Here is a 13,243-nt window from a genome sequence, read left to right as displayed (position 1 = left end):
ATGCCAAACATTCACCCCAAGTACAGAGATCTGGGCCTAAATCCATCCTTTTTTTGCCACCCATACCATTCCAGTTTGGACCCAGCCATATGAAAATCAGTCTTGACCCTGTTCCCCATGGAACAGTTCAGCCCAAACTGCCAAACCAGGTCCTCCCAGTACTGGAAACAAGCATCCTAGGACTGGTTTCAGGTATCACCCTTTATCAGCCAGGATAGCTTGATTTCCAACGGCATGGGGGAGCAAGGGACGCACGTCTGGGCATACCATTCCCACTTGGGGCAGCAAATGTAAAAAGAATAAGTGATGGACGGAGTGCTGAACAATGTCAAACATACACCCCCAGTACAGAGATCTGGTCCTGAATGCATCGTTTTTTTCCCACCAATGCCATTCTAGTTTGGGCCCAGCCATATGCAAATTAGTCTTGGCCCTGGTCCCCATGGGAACAGTCCAGCCCAAACTGCCAAGCCAGGTCCTCCCTGGCCTGAAAACAAGCATCTAAGGACCGGCTTTAGGGTATCACCCTTCATCAGCCAGGCTAGCTTGACTCCAGTGGCATAGGGAGCAAGAGACCCACGTCTGAGCATACCCTTCCCACTTAGGGCAGCAAATGCAAAAAAAACAAGTGATGGACGGAATCCTGAACAATGTCAAATATTCACCCCCAGTACAGGGATCTGGACCTAAATATATCGTTTTTTTTCCACCCATGCGATTCCAGTTTGGATAAAGCCATGTGCAAATCAGTCTTGACCCTCCTTCCCATGGGATCAGTCCAGCCCGAACTGCCAAGCCAGGTCCTCCCTGGACTGGAAACAAGGATCCTAGGACCAGTTTCCGGGTATCATCCTTCATCAGCCAGGCTAGCTTGACTCCAGTGGCATGGGGAGAAAGGTACCCACGTCTGGGCATATCCTTCCCACTTGGGACAACAAATGCAAAAAGAACAAGTGATGGACGGAATGCTGAACAATGTCAAACATTCACCCCCAGTACAGAGATCTGGGCCTAAATCCATCGTTTTTTTGCCACCCATGCCATTCCAGTTTGGACCCAGCCATGTGCAAATCAGTCTTGACTGTGATCCCCATGGGAACAGTCCAGCCAGAACTGCCAAGCCATGTTCTCCATGAAATGGAAAAAAGCATCCTAGGACCAGTTTCAGGGTATCATCCTTCATCAGCCAGGCTAGCTTGACTCCAGTGGCATGGGGGAGCAAGGGACCCACGTCTGGGCATATCCTTCCCACTTGGGACAGCAAATGCAAAAAGAACAAGTGATGGACGGAATGCTGAACAATGTCTAACATTCACCCCCAGTACAGAGATCTGGGCCTAAATCCATCTTTTTTTGCCACCCATGCCATTCCAGTTTGGACACAGCCATATGCAAATCAGTCTTGACCGTGTTTGCCATGGGAACAGTCCAGCCCAAACTGCCAAGCCAGGTCCTCCGTGGACTGGAAACAAGCTTTCTATGACCGGTTTCAGGGTATCACCCTTCATCAGCCAAGCAAGCTTGACTCTAGTGGCATTGGGGAGCAAGGGACCCACGTCTGGGCATACCCTTCCCACTTGGGACAGCAAATGCAAAAAGAACAGGTGATGGACGGAATGCTGAACAATGTCAAACATTCACCCCCAGTACAGAGATCTGGGCCTAAATACATCTTTTTTTGCCACCCATGCCATTCCAGTTTGGACCCAGCCATATGCAAATCAGTCTTGACCATGTTTCCCATGGGAACAATTCAGCCCGAAATGCCAAGCCAGGTCCTCCATGGACCAGAAACAAGCATTGTAGGACCAGTTTCAGTGTATTATCCTTCATCAGCCAGGCTAGCTTGACTCCAGTGGCATGGGGAGCAGCGTACCCACGTCTGGGCATACCCTTCCCACTTGGGACAGCAAATGCAAAAAGAACAAGTGATGGACGGAATGCTGAACAATGTCAAACATTCACCCACAGTACAGAGATCTGGGCCTAAACATATCATTTTTTTGCCACCCATGCTATTCCAGTGTGGACCTAGCCATATGCAAATCAGTCTTGACCCTGTTCCCCATGGGAACAGTCCAGCCCAAACTGCCAAGCCAGGTCCTCCTTGGACTGGAAACAAGCTTTCTAGGACCGGTTTCAGGGTATCACCCTTCGTCAGCCGGGCTAGCTTGACTCCTGTGGCATAGGGAGCAAGGGACCCACGTCTGGACATAGCCTTCCCACTTGGGTCAGCAAATGCAAAAAGAACAAGTGATGGACGGAATGCCGAACAATCAAAGAATGTCAAACATTCACCCACAGTACAGAGATCTGTTCCAAAATCTATCGTTTTTTGGCCACCAATGCCATTCCAGGTTGGACCCAGCCATATGGAAATCAGTCTTGACCCTGTTCCACATGGGAACAGTCCAGCCCGAACTGCCAAGCCTGGTCCTCCCTGAACTGGAAACAAGCATCCTAGGACTGGTTTCTGGGTATCACCATTCATCAACCAGTCTAGCTTGATTCCAGCAGCATGTGGAACAAGGAATCCACATCTGGGCATACCCTTCCCACTTTGGGCAGTAAATGCAAAAAGAACAAGTGATGGACGGAATACTGAACAATGCCAAACATTCACCCCAAGTACAGAGATCTGGGCCTAAATCCATCCTTTTTTTGCCACCCATACCATTCCAGTTTGGACCCAGCCATATGAAAATCAGTCTTGACCCTGTTCCCCATGGAACAGTTCAGCCCAAACTGCCAAACCAGGTCCTCCCAGTACTGGAAACAAGCATCCTAGGACTGGTTTCAGGTATCACCCTTTATCAGCCAGGATAGCTTGATTTCCAACGGCATGGGGGAGCAAGGGACGCACGTCTGGGCATACCATTCCCACTTGGGGCAGCAAATGTAAAAAGAATAAGTGATGGACGGAATGCTGAACAATGTCAAACATACACCCCCAGTACAGAGATCTGGTCCTGAATGCATCGTTTTTTTCCCACCAATGCCATTCTAGTTTGGGCCCAGCCATATGCAAATTAGTCTTGGCCCTGGTCCCCATGGGAACAGTCCAGCCCAAACTGCCAAGCCAGGTCCTCCCTGGCCTGAAAACAAGCATCTAAGGACCGGCTTTAGGGTATCACCCTTCATCAGCCAGGCTAGCTTGACTCCAGTGGCATAGGGAGCAAGAGACCCACGTCTGAGCATACCCTTCCCACTTAGGGCAGCAAATGCAAAAAAAACAAGTGATGGACGGAATCCTGAACAATGTCAAATATTCACCCCCAGTACAGGGATCTGGACCTAAATATATCGTTTTTTTTCCACCCATGCGATTCCAGTTTGGATAAAGCCATGTGCAAATCAGTCTTGACCCTCCTTCCCATGGGATCAGTCCAGCCCGAACTGCCAAGCCAGGTCCTCCCTGGACTGGAAACAAGGATCCTAGGACCAGTTTCCGGGTATCATCCTTCATCAGCCAGGCTAGCTTGACTCCAGTGGCATGGGGAGAAAGGTACCCACGTCTGGGCATATCCTTCCCGCTTGGGACAGCAAATGCAAAAAGAACAAGTGATGGACGGAATGCTGAACAATGTCAAACATTCACCCCCAGTACAGAGATCTGGGCCTAAATCCATCGTTTTTTTGCCACCCATGCCATTCCAGTTTGGACCCAGCCATGTGCAAATCAGTCTTGACTGTGATCCCCATGGGAACAGTCCAGCCAGAACTGCCAAGCCATGTTCTCCATGAAATGGAAAAAAGCATCCTAGGACCAGTTTCAGGGTATCATCCTTCATCAGCCAGGCTAGCTTGACTCCAGTGGCATGGGGGAGCAAGGGACCCACGTCTGGGCATATCCTTCCCACTTGGGACAGCAAATGCAAAAAGAACAAGTGATGGACGGAATGCTGAACAATGTCTAACATTCACCCCCAGTACAGAGATCTGGGCCTAAATCCATCTTTTTTTGCCACCCATGCCATTCCAGTTTGGACACAGCCATATGCAAATCAGTCTTGACCGTGTTTGCCATGGGAACAGTCCAGCCCAAACTGCCAAGCCAGGTCCTCCGTGGACTGGAAACAAGCTTTCTATGACCGGTTTCAGGGTATCACCCTTCATCAGCCAAGCAAGCTTGACTCTAGTGGCATTGGGGAGCAAGGGACCCACGTCTGGGCATACCCTTCCCACTTGGGACAGCAAATGCAAAAAGAACAGGTGATGGACGGAATGCTGAACAATGTCAAACATTCACCCCCAGTACAGAGATCTGGGCCTAAATCCATCTTTTTTTGCCTCCCATGCCATTCCAGTTTGGACCCAGCCATATGCAAATCAGTCTTGACCATGTTTCCCATGGGAACAATTCAGCCCGAAATGCCAAGCCAGGTCCTCCATGGACCGGAAACAAGCATTGTAGGACCGGTTTCAGTGTATTATCCTTCATCAGCCAGGCTAGCTTGACTCCAGTGGCATGGGGAGCAGCGTACCCACGTCTGGGCATACCCTTCCCACTTGGGACAGCAAATGCAAAAAGAACAAGTGATGGACGGAATGCTGAACAATGTCAAACATTCACCCACAGTACAGAGATCTGGGCCTAAACATATAATTTTTTTGCCACCCATGCTATTCCAGTGTGGACCTAGCCATATGCAAATCAGTCTTGACCCTGTTCCCCATGGGAACAGTCCAGCCCAAACTGCCAAGCCAGGTCCTCCTTGGACTGGAAACAAGCTTTCTAGGACCGGTTTCAGGGTATCACCCTTCGTCAGCCGGGCTAGCTTGACTCCTGTGGCATAGGGAGCAAGGGACCCACGTCTGGACATAGCCTTCCCACTTGGGTCAGCAAATGCAAAAAGAACAAGTGATGGACGGAATGCCGAACAATCAAAGAATGTCAAACATTCACCCACAGTACAGAGATCTGTTCCAAAATCTATCGTTTTTTGGCCACCAATGCCATTCCAGGTTGGACCCAGCCATATGGAAATCAGTCTTGACCCTGTTCCACATGGGAACAGTCCAGCCCGAACTGCCAAGCCAGGTCCTCCCTGAACTGGAAACAAGCATCCTAGGACTGGTTTCTGGGTATCACCATTCATCAACCAGTCTAGCTTGATTCCAGCAGCATGTGGAACAAGGAATCCACATCTGGGCATACCCTTCCCACTTTGGGCAGTAAATGCAAAAAGAACAAGTGATGGACGGAATACTGAACAATGCCAAACATTCACCCCAAGTACAGAGATCTGGGCCTAAATCCATCCTTTTTTTGCCACCCATACCATTCCAGTTTGGACCCAGCCATATGAAAATCAGTCTTGACCCTGTTCCCCATGGAACAGTTCAGCCCAAACTGCCAAACCAGGTCCTCCCAGTACTGGAAACAAGCATCCTAGGACTGGTTTCAGGTATCACCCTTTATCAGCCAGGATAGCTTGATTTCCAACGGCATGGGGGAGCAAGGGACGCACGTCTGGGCATACCATTCCCACTTGGGGCAGCAAATGTAAAAAGAATAAGTGATGGACGGAATGCTGAACAATGTCAAACATACACCCCCAGTACAGAGATCTGGTCCTGAATGCATCGTTTTTTTGCCACCAATGCCATTCTAGTTTGGGCCCAGCCATATGCAAATCAGTCTTGGCCCTGGTCCCCATGGGAACAGTCCAGCCCAAACTGCCAAGCCAGGTCCTCCCTGGCCTGAAAACAAGCATCTAAGGACCGGCTTTAGGGTATCACCCTTCATCAGCCAGGCTAGCTTGACTCCAGTGGCATAGGGAGCAAGAGACCCACGTCTGAGCATACCCTTCCCACTTAGGGCAGCAAATGCAAAAAAAACAAGTGATGGACGGAATCCTGAACAATGTCAAATATTCACCCCCAGTACAGGGATCTGGACCTAAATATATTGTTTTTTTTCCACCCATGCAATTCCAGTTTGGATAAAGCCATGTGCAAATCAGTCTTGACCCTCCTTCCCATGGGATCAGTCCAGCCCGAACTGCCAAGCCAGGTCCTCCCTGGACTGGAAACAAGGATCCTAGGACCAGTTTCAGGGTATCATCCTTCATCAGCCAGGCTAGCTTGACTCCAGTGGCATGGGGAGAAAGGTACCCACGTCTGGGCATATCCTTCCCGCTTGGGACAGCAAATGCAAAAAGAACAAGTGATGGACGGAATGCTGAACAATGTCAAACATTCACCCCCAGTACAGAGATCTGGGCGTAAATCCATCGTTTTTTTGCCACCCATGCCATTCCAGTTTGGACCCAGCCATGTGCAAATCAGTCTTGACTGTGTTCCCCATGGGAACAGTCCAGCCAGAACTTCCAAGCCATGTTCTCCATGAAATGGAAAAAAGCATCCTAGGACCAGTTTCAGGGTATCATCCTTCATCAGCCAGGCTAGCTTGACTCCAGTGGCATGGGGGAGCAAGGGACCCACGTCTGGGCATATCCTTCCCACTTGGGACAGCAAATGCAAAAAGAACAAGTGATGGACGGAATGCTGAACAATGTCTAACATTCACCCTCAGTACAGAGATCTGGGCCTAAATCCATCTTTTTTTGCCACCCATGCCATTCCAGTTTGGACACAGCCATATGCAAATCAGTCTTGACCGTGTTTGCCATGGGAACAGTTCAGCCCAAACTGCCAAGCCAGGTCCTCCGTGGACTGGAAACAAGCTTTCTATGACCGGTTTCAGGGTATCACCCTTCATCAGCCAAGCAAGCTTGACTCTAGTGGCATGGGGGAGCAAGGGACCCATGTCTGGGCATACCCTTCCCACTTGGGACAGCAAATGCAAAAAGAACAGGTGATGGACGGAATGCTGAACAATGTCAAACATTCACCCCCAGTACAGAGATCTGGGCCTAAATCCATCTTTTTTTGCCACCCATGCCATTCCAGTTTGGACCCAGCCATATGCAAATCAGTCTTGACCATGTTTCCCATGGGAACAGTTCAGCCCGAAATGCCAAGCCAGGTCCTCCATGGACCGGAAACAAGCATTGTAGGACCGGTTTCAGTGTATTATCCTTCATCAGCCAGGCTAGCTTGACTCCAGTGGCATGGGGAGCAGCGTACCCACGTCTGGGCATACCCTTCCCACTTGGGACAGCAAATGCAAAAAGAACAAGTGATGGACGGAATGCTGAACAATGTCAAACAATCACCACCAGTACAGAGATCTGGGCCTAAACATATCATTTTTTTGCCACCCATGCTATTCCAGTGTGGACCTAGCCATATGCAAATCAGTCTTGACCCTGTTCCCCATGGGAACAATCCAGCCCGAACTGCCAAACCAGGTCCTCCCTGGACTGGAAACAAGCATTCTAGGAGCAGTTTCAGGGTATCATCCTTCATCAGCCCGGTTAGCTTGACTCAAGTGGCATGAGGAGCAAGGGACCCACGTCTGGGCATACTCTTCCCACTTGGGACAGCAAATGAAAAAAGAACAAGTGATGGACGGAATACTGAACAATGTCAAACATTCACCATCAGTACAGAGATCTGGGCCTAAATCCATCGTTTTTTTGCCACCCATGCCATTCCAGTTTGGACCAAGCTATATGCAAATCAGTCTTGACCCTGTTTCCCATGGGAACAGTCCAGCCCGAAATGCCAAGCCAGGTCCTCCATGGACCTGAAACAAGCATTGTAGGACCGGTTTCAGTGTATTATCCTTCATCAGCCAGGCTAGCTTGACTCCAGTGGCATGGGGAGCAAGGTACCCACGTCTGGGCATACCCTTCCCACTTGGGACAGCAAATGCAAAAAGAACAGGTGATGGACGGAATGCTGAACAATGTCAAACAATCACCACCAGTACAGAGAACTGGGCCTAAATATATCGTTTTTTTGCCACCCATGCCATTCCAGTTTGGACCAAGCTATATGCAAATCAGTCTTGACCCTGTTTCCCATGGGAACAGTCCAGCCCGAAAAGCCAATCCAGGTCCTCCCTGGACTGGAAACAAGCATTCTAGGACCGGTTTCAGGGTACCATCCTTCATCAGCCCGGTTAGCTTGACTCAAGTGGCATGAGGAGCAAGGGACCCACGTCTGGGCATACCCTTCCCACTTGGGACAGCAAATGAAAAAAGAACAAGTCATGGGCGGAATGCTGAACAATGTCAAACATTCACCCCCAGTACAGAGATCTGGGCCTAAATCCATTGCTTTTTTTTTGCCACCCATGCCATTCTAGTTTGGACCCAGCCATATGAAAATCAGTCTTGACCCTGTTACCCATGGGAACAGTCCAGCACAAACTGCCAAGCCAGGTCCTCCCAGGACTGGAAACAAGCATCCTAGGACTGGTTTCAGGGTATCACCCTTCATCAGCCAGGCTAGCTTGATTTTCAACGGCATGGGGGAGCAACGGACGCACGTCTGGGAATACCCTTCCCACTTGGGGCAGCAAATGCAAAAACAACAAGTGGTGGACGGAATCCTCAACAATGTCAAATATTCGCCCCCAGTACAAAGATTTGGGCCCAATTCCATCGTTTTTTTGCCACCCATGCAATTCTAGTTTGGACCCAGCCATATGAAAATCAGTCTTGACCCTGTTCCCCATGGGAACAGTCCAGCCCGAACTACCAAGCCAGGTCCTCCCTGGTCTGGAAACAAGCATCCTAGGACTGGTTTCATGGTATCACCCTTCTTCAGCTAGGCTAGCTTGATTTCTAGAGGCATGCGGGACCAAGGGACCCACTTCTGGGCATACTCTTTACTCTTGGGGCAGCAATTGCCAAAAGAACAAGTGATGGACGGAATGCTGAACAATATCAAACATTCACCCCCTGAACAGAGATCTGGGCCTAAATGCATTGTTTCTTTGTCACCCATGCCATTCCAGTTTGGACCCAGCCAAATGCAAATCAGTCTTGACCCTGTTCCCCATGGGAACAGTCCAGCCCGAACTGCTAGACCAGGTCCTCCCTGACCTGAAAACAAGCATCCTAGGACGGGTTTGAGGTATGACCCTTCATCTGCCATGCTAGTTTGACTCCAGTGGCATGGGGAGCAAGGGACCCACGTCTGGGCATACCCTTCCCACTTGGGGCAGCAAATGCAAAAAGAACAAGTGATTGACAGAATGCAGAACAATGACAAACATTCAACACCAGTACAGAAATCTGGGCCTAAATCCATAGTTTTTTTGCCACCCAAGCCATTCCAGTTTGGACCCAGCCATATGCAAATCAGTCTTGACCCTGTTCACCATGGGAACAGTCCTGTCCGAACTGTAACGCCAGGACCTCCCTGGACTGGAAACAAGCATCCTAGGACCGGTTTCAGGGTATCACCCTTCATCAGCCAGGCTAGCTTGACTCCAGTGGCATGGGGAGCAAGGGACCCATGTCTGGGCATACCCTTCCCACTTGGGGCAGCAAATGCAAAAAGAACAAGTGATGGACGGAATTCTGAACAATGTCAAACATACACCCCCAGTACAGAGAACTGGTCCTAAATGCATCATTTGTTTGCAACCAATGCCATTCCAGTTTGGGCCCAGCCATATGCAAATTAGTCTTGGGCCTGGTCCCCATGGGAACAGTGCAACCCGAACTGCAAAGCCAGGTCCTGCCTGGCATGAAAACAAGCATCCAAGGACCGGATTTAGGGTATCACCCTTCATCAGCCAGGCTAGCTTGACTCCAGTGGCATGGGGGGGGGGGAGCAAGAGACCCACGTCTGGGCATACCCTTCCCACTTAGGGCAGCAGATGCAAAAAAACAAGTGATGGATGGAATCCTGAACAATGTCAAATATTCACCCCCAGTACAGAGATCTGGGCCTAAATCCATCGTTTTGTTGCCACCCTTGCCATTCCAGTTTGGACCCAGCCATATGCAAATCAGTCTTGACCCTGTTCACCATGGGAACAGTCCTGTCCGAACTGTAACGCCAGGACCTCCCTGGACTGGAAACAAGCATCCTAGGACCGCTTTCAGGGTATCACCCTTCATCAGCCAGGCTAGCTTGACTCCAGTGGCATGGGGAGCAAGGGACCCATGTCTGGGCATACCCTTCCCACTTGGGACAGCAAATGCAAAAAGAACAAGTGATGGACGGAATTCTGAACAATGTCAAACATTCACCCCATGTACAGAGATCTGGACCTAAATCCATCGTTTTTTTTTGCCACCCATGGCATTCCATTTTGGACCAAACCAGAAGCAAATCAGTCTTGACCCTGTTCCCCATGGGAACAGTCTAGCCCGAACTGCCAAGCCAGGTCCGCCCTGGACTGGAAACAAGCATCCTAGGACCGGTTTCACTGTATCACCATTCATCAGCTGGGCTAGCTTGACTCCAGCGGCATGGGGGAGCAAGGGACCCACGTCTGGGCATACCCTTCCCACTAGGGTCCGCCAATGCAAAAAGAACAAGTGATGGACGGAATGCCGAACAATCTCAAATATTCACCCACAGTACAGAGATCTGTTCCAAAATCTATCGTTTGTTGGCCACCCATGCCATTCCAGTGTGGACCCAGTCATATGGAAATCAGTCTTGACCCTGTTCCACATGGGAACAGTCCAGCCTGAACTGACAAGCCAGGTCCTCCCTGGACTGGAAACAAGCATCCTAGGACTGGTTTCTGGGTATCACCCTTCATCAACCAGTCTAGCTTGATTCCAGCAGCAAAGGGAGCAAGGAATCCACATCTGGGCATACCCTTCCCAATTTGGGCAGTAAATGCAAAAAGAACAAGTGATGGACGGAATACTGAACAATGTCAAACATTCCCCCCCAGTACAGAGATCTGGGCCTAAATCCATCGTTTTTTTACCACCCATACCATTCCAGTTTGGACCCAGCCATATGAAAATCAGTCTTAACCCTGTTCCCCATGGGAACATTTCATCCCAAACTGCCAAACCAGGTCCTCCCTGGCCTGAAAACAAGAATCCAAGGACCGGCTTTAGGGTATCACCCTTCATCAGCCAGGCTAGCTTGACTCCAGTGGCATGGGGAGCAAGAGACCCACATCTGGGCATACCCTTCCCACTTAGGGCACCAAATGCAAAAAAAACAAGTGATGGACGGAATCCTGAACTATGTCAAATATTCACCCCCAGTACAGAGATCTGGGCCTAAATATATCGTTTTTTTTCCACCCATGCTATTCCAGTTTGGATAAAGCCATGTGCAAATCAGTCTTGACCCTCCTTCCCATGGGAACAGTCCAGCCCGAACTGCCAGATCAGGTCCTCCCTGACCTGAAAACAAGCATCATAGGACGGGTTTGAGGTATGACCCTTCATCTGCCAGGCTAGTTTGACTCCAGTGGCATGGGGAGCAAGGGACCCACGTCTGGGCATACCCTTCCCACTTGGGGCAGCAAATACAAAAAGAACAAGTGATGGACAGAATGCAGAACAATGACAAACATTCAACTCCAGTACAGAGATCTTGGCCTAAATCCATAGTTTTTTTGCCACCCAAGCCATTCCAGTTTGGACCGACCCATATGCAAATCAGTCTTGACCCTGTTCCCCATGGGAACAGTCCAGCCCGAACTGCCACACCAGGTCCTCCCTGGACTGGAAACAAGCATACTAGGACCGGTTTCAGGGTATCACCCTTAATCAGCCAGGCTAGCTTGACTCCAGTGGCATGGGGAGCAAGGGACTCACGTCTTCTCCCTAAACCTTGCATTTGCTTCCCACCTGGGCCAGCAAATGCAAAAAGATCAAGTGATGGACTGAATGCTGAACAATGTCAAACATTCACCCACAGTACAGAGATCTGGTCCTAAATCCATCATATTTTTGCCACCCATGCCATTCCAGTTTGGAACCAGCCATTTGCAAATCAGTCTTGACCTTGTTCCCCATGGGAACAGTCCAGCCCGAAATGCCAAGCCAGGTCCTCTCTGGACTGGAAACAAGCATCCTAGGACCGGTTTCAGGGTATCACACTTCATCAGCCAGGCTAGCTTGACTCCAGTGGCATGGGGGGGGGGGCAGCAAGTGACCCACGTCTGCGCATACCCTTCCCAGTTGGGTCAGCAAATGCAAAAAGAACAAGTGATGGACGGAATGCTGAACATTGTCAAAGATTCACCCCCAGTACAGAGATATGGGCCTAAATCTGTTGTTTTTTTGCCACCCATGCTATTCCAGTTTGGACACAGCCATACGCAAATCAGTCTTGACCCTGTTCCCCATGGGAACAGTCCAGCCCGAACTGCCAAGCCAGTACCTCTCTGGACTGGAAAAAAGCATCCTAGGACCGGTTTCAGACTATCACCCTTCATCAACCAGGCTAGCTTGACTCCAGTGCCATGGGGGGAGCAAGAGACCCACTTCTGGGCTTACCCATCCTACTTGGGGCGGCAAATGCAAAAAAACAAGTGATGGATCGAATCCTGAATAATGTCAAATATTCACCCCCATGTACAGAGATCTGGGCCTAAATCCATCCTTTTGTTGCCACCCATGCCTTTCCAGTTTGGACCCAGCCATATGCAAATCAGTCTTGACCCTGTTCCCCATGGGAACAGTCCTGTCCGAACTGCCACACCAGGACCTCCCTGGACTGGAAACAAGCATCCTAGGACCGGTTTCAGGGTATCACCCTTCATCAAAATGGCTAGCTTGACTCCAGTGGCATAGGGAGCAAGGGACCCATGTCTGGGCATACCCTTCGCACTTGGGGCAGCAAATGCAGAAAGAACAAGTGATGGACGGAATACTGAACAATGTCAAACATTCACCCCATGTACAGAGATCTGGACCTAAATCCATCGTTTTTTTTTGCCACCCATGGCATTCCAGTTTGGACCAAGCCAGGAGCAAATCGGTCTTACCCTGTTCCCCATGGGAACAGTCTAGCCCGAACTGCCAAGCCAGGTCCTGCCTGGACTGAAAACAAGCATCCTAGGACCGGTTTCAGTGTATCACCGTTCATCAGCTGGGCTAGCTTGACTCCAGCGGCATGGGGAGCAAGGGGGCAGCAAGTGACCCACGTCTGCGCATACCCTTCCCAGTTGGGTCTGGCATACCCTTCCCACTTGGGTCAGCAAATGCAAAAAGAACAAGTGATGGACGGAATGCTGAACAATGTCAAACATTCACCCACAGTACAGAGATCTGGGCCTAAACATATCATTTTTTTGCCACCCATGCTATTCCAGTGTGGACCTAGCCATATGCAAATCAGTCTTGACCCTGTTCCCTATGGGAACAGTCCAGCCCAAACTGCCAAGCCAGGTCCT

This window comes from Pleurodeles waltl, chromosome 11 (assembly GCF_031143425.1).
Source record: "Pleurodeles waltl isolate 20211129_DDA chromosome 11, aPleWal1.hap1.20221129, whole genome shotgun sequence".
NCBI lineage: Eukaryota > Metazoa > Chordata > Amphibia > Caudata > Salamandridae > Pleurodeles > Pleurodeles waltl.
Note: the sequence above shows the minus strand (reverse complement) of the source record.